Raw genomic sequence first — 5,000 nt, forward strand, 5'->3', positions numbered from 1 at the left:
TGGGGTGCAATAGCAGCGGCAACACTGTTGAAATGATAGGCATAATAACTAAATTGGGGAGGAAATGGGGTAAAACATTATTGGCTATAATAAAATGGCCATTTAAAAAGCAGATGTATGCTCTATAGCAGGGTTTCAAAGTGGGTGACGGGGCACCCTGGGGTGCCGTGACGGCAGTCCAGGGGTGCCGCGAGATAATTTGATAATATTTGGAATTTATTTGGACACTTGAAAAAATATTTAGTATAATTTTAAACTTGAAGTACAAAGTTATTTTCAGTCAGTTCTAACCGAAATGGCTATTATCTCAACGTTTTCGTCGCAACATAATCACTAAAATATTGTCACTGTCGGGCAGAAACCTCGTATCTCCAAGTTTCAAATGTGTACGTATTTTGGTAAAGCAAAGCCCAGCTTCATCATACAAGACTGTCACACAAAACTAGTGAAAACAGCCGATCTACAAGCACACAACGCCTCGCATCGCGAGTGATGCCTCGCATCACTAGTTTAGTACATTTTATAGATGATAAATAGGAAACAAACGGTTTTGGACAAACAAGGTTTCCACCCGACAACGACATTATGCTATAAATATAAGGTGCTGGTAGTGAAAATTATACTGTAGGGGTGCCTCGGATTAAAAAAATATTTATGGGGTGCCCTGAGACAAAATAGTTTGGGAACGCCTGCTCTATAGTGACCAGAAAGGGTGTGAGATCGAAGGCGTTTGACCTGTTGTTATGTTTATCTTTGTCAATGTTCAGGGCTCTGAAAGGGGAGAAAGGAAAAGGAAGTCCCACCAGTGAACCGCACCACTTTCTACAGGGCTCACAGGTCCTATTCCCGTATCAGTTGGTAATGGCCCCTGTCAGGATGCTTTGAGTGGTAGGAGAGTAGAAGGATTTCAGGACCTTATGAGACCTTGATTTATTTATGTTTTAGTCTGGTTTGGGGTTAACTTATGGCTGTCTCTTGGTCAGATAGGTCCACTGATTCTAACAGATACAGTCGTCAAAATACTTTATCTAGTTTTCATAACAGACTTTGCTATGACATCTATATCTGCTATCACACACGTGCACACACGTACAGACACGCATGCACGCATGCGCACAGCTCAGTTGACTAGACAGCCCTGTCACGATGTCACAGAAACATTCTGTCCACTCAGCGACTGCATAACCTAAATACATTCACATTGATTCACGCACGTACGTAAGTATGCGCACACTCGCACGTGTGCACGTACCTCCCTAAGCCTAGCAGAAACATTTGCACAGTACAGTGGTGTGCGTGCTGAGGCCTGTGGCAGTGCGTGCATGTGTGTATCTATGTGCGTGTGTCTGTGCGTGCATGTGTGCGCAATCTGTGCATGCTTGCATATGGCATGGCTCCCAGTGTGATGAATTCTCATTTGATCAAGGCTTAACTTTTGTGCTGAGTAACATCTGATCTTTGCTTTTGTGTGTGTATGTGTGCGTGCGTGCGTGTGCGTGAGCGCGAGCGTGTGTGCCAGGGACGTGCTGGCCATTGGGAAAAGCGGGACAACTGTCTGGCAGAAACCTCGTATCTTCAAGTTTCAAATTTGTAAATTTTTTCGCAAAGCAAAGCCCTGCTTTATCATACAAGGCCGTTGCACAAAAGTAGTGAAAACAGCAGATACTCGCACACAACGCCTTGCGGTGCGAGGCGTTGTGTGCTTGTAGATCGGCTGTTTTCACTAGTTTAAATCATTTTTAAAATGATAAATACAAAACAAATGGTTTTGGACATACAAGGTTTCCACCCGACAAAGACGAAATATAACTCATGTAATTGGCCCACTGGCTTGTCACTTTGTCACAAATCTTTGAGTAGCAGCAGCGCTATGGGGCTTTTAAGCCGTGACATCATTTTGTAGGCAGAGGAGAATCTGCCCCCAGAGCATTTTCTGTCCCTCGCTATTTTCAACAGATCCGAGACAAAAATAACGACTAAAGTATAATTCTAACACTTTCCTTTCAACAACAAAGAGAAGAAAAATGTGTAAATAGTAAAAATAGTAAAAAGATTCACAGAAACTGGGGGCAGAAATTCTCCTCTGCCTACAAAATGATGTCATACTTAACAGCCCCATAGAGAGAGATCTCTCTCTATAGCGCGCAATGAGGGCCTCTCCAACTCTTTTTCCCGGGCTGAATCAGGGGCCCAGCACGTCCCTGGTGTGTGCGTGCGTGCATGTGTGCGTGCGTGTGTTCATTCAAAGATAAACAGGAATAATGAAAGGAAGGTATGGTACAGAACTGAATGTGAAAGCCTTCATTCATGTCCACATATACAGTCAGTCCATGAAGGAGAGGCTATGAGGAACGCACTAAACTCAGATTGCTTTTCTGTTGCACATATACCGGTAGGCTACACATATACCGGTAGGCTACACATATACCAGTAGGCTACACATATACCGGTAGGCTACACATATACCGGTAGGCTACACATTCCATGGCCAATTAAATGTAGACTTTATTCTCCCTGAGGGATATTTGTTTTCACAGCCTGTTCAACACAAAAACATACTAGACAAACAAACATAAAGACAATACATAGAATATCCAAAATACATCCATACCTCCTATTAACAAACAACATCATGTCAGTGAGACAGTTTAATGATGCAATGGCAGAGTGGACAAAACTCCTGCTAAAGTGAAATTTCTTCCCCTCTCAAAGTTCCATGTAACTGTCCAGATGGCGTCATTGTGAAGTGACGAATGAGGGAGTGATTGAATTGATTTTATTAGCAGATTGCAAAAAAAGGACAGGAAAAGTACAGTTCAATTCTAAGAGGATTTACAACCCAAGAAAGCCTATGGCTTGTTTCCATCGGGGCCCTTTGTACTCAGTGACATTTACTGTTCGTGTCTGACATTTTTGGTGTGGGGGAAGACCAAAGATTTTGGAGGCATGCAGTATGTATGATGCGCTACAGCATGTACATATGGTCTGTCTTATTAGCCAGATAATTGCTGAGATGGAAAATCATTTGTGATGACGCTGTACTTCCTTTGAGTGACATTGTACTACTAAGTATAGAAGACAGACATAAAAGAGACAAGATCACAGAATGTGCCAGGCTCAATGTAGAGGTGCGCACACATGCACGTTCGCACACGCACGCACACGCACGCACGCACGCACGCACGCACGCACGCACGCACGCACGCACACATCACACACACATCAATCACACTGTGTGCAGTGTGTTGTTTGATATGTAAACAATGCTTAGAGGCTCAACATTACACAGTAACTGTTTCCTAACTGACTAGAGACAACATGACTTCTTAGCTTCACCCTCACTCTCTCGTCAATACATGTGCGCACGTGCACACATACACACACATGCGCATGCAGATGTAGAAGTAGGGTTAGGGTCCCTGCTATTTTTTTATTTTTATTTCTCTCTTAATTAAGTTGTTTATTACTTTTTTATTATTTTGTTTTGTAAAGCGACTTTGGGTACCAAAGGTAATATGTCCTTAGGTCGAACACCCTTTGGTCCGACCACCAAAACCTAACCTTAACCCTAACCTCAATAAAATTACGCCTAAACCTAACCCTAACCCTAACCCTAACCTCAGTAACCATGACACGGGTGATTATCTAACCTGCCGACGATGTTCGACCCAACGGGAGTTCGACCCAACGGGAGTCCCCTTGACGAAAGAGTTTGAGAAACTTGCAGGCATTCAACATGGTAATACCCTGGTCTCCTTGTTTATTATGCCACTGCCCTGAAAATTGCAATCAGTGGCAGGGAGGAGACACTGTGTTGCACGCTGGTCCAGAGGAAGTACATCCCATCATGTTTACTACTACTGCATGCAGTTGACATATATTGCTCTGAGTCTATACCAGGGGTTCCCAAACCTTTTTGTCTCAGGGCACCCTATAACTATTTTTTTAATCCGAGGCACCCCTACATTATAATTTTCACTCCCAACACCTTAAATTTATAGAATATTGACATTGTCGGGTGGAAACCTTATATGTCCAAAACCTTTCTTTTTGTATTTATCATCTATAAAATGTACCAAACTAGTGATCGGCTGTTTTCACTAGTTTTGTGCGACAGAGGTTTCTACTTTCTACCTGACAGTGACGATATTTTAGTGATTATGTTGCGAGGAAAACGTTGAGATAATAGCCATTTTGGTTAGAACTGACTGAAAATAACTTTGTACTTCAAGTTTAAAATGATACTAAATATTTCTTCAAGTGTCCAAATAAATTCCAAATATTATCAAATGATCTCGTGGCACCCCTGGACTGCTGTCGCGGCACAGTAGAATGGAGTGCAGGAAGATCAGCCTCAAGCCTAACAGACTACAGACTTTTTTTTTTTTGAATATTTTGTTTTTATTTTCAATTTTCTCAAAAGTATACAATGCACAAACACACACAATTCTCCCATTCCCCCTCCCCACACCCCACATACAAACCCACATACAAACAAAACATAAACATAGTACAAATAATAGTACATGAAAAAAAAGAAAAGAAAATAAAATAAAACAAGAAGAGACAATTATACTGTATAAACATTAGATAGCTTCAGGAGACAACCGACCAGACCAGGGCAGGTATAAATAACTTACAACATCTCTGACACAGGTAATGACAATGTTTCCATAACAGACTACAGACTTAACCGTTTCAACTGCCAGCGGGTAGTCTTGGACTCCCTGTGCCTGGACTGCCTCGACAGAACAGGATCTAAAAAGGATGCCCTGCAGCCGAGTGTGATCTACAAGCTCACAACGGCTGCATCTGCGACGCGACGTGAGCTTGTGTGTCTGCTGTTTACCGGAAGTGTGGTGCAAACAATTCTCCAGTAAATTCCCGCGGAAAGAGATGGATAGACCATATTCACACCGCGGCCATCTTGGATCACATGACTTCCTGGGATAGCAGCCTGCATTACAAACCATTGTGAACAATGGAGCGATGGTCCCAAA

Source organism: Nannobrachium achirus (assembly GCF_963921795.1).
Source record: "Nannobrachium achirus genome assembly, chromosome: 4".
Lineage (NCBI taxonomy): Eukaryota > Metazoa > Chordata > Actinopteri > Myctophiformes > Myctophidae > Nannobrachium > Nannobrachium achirus.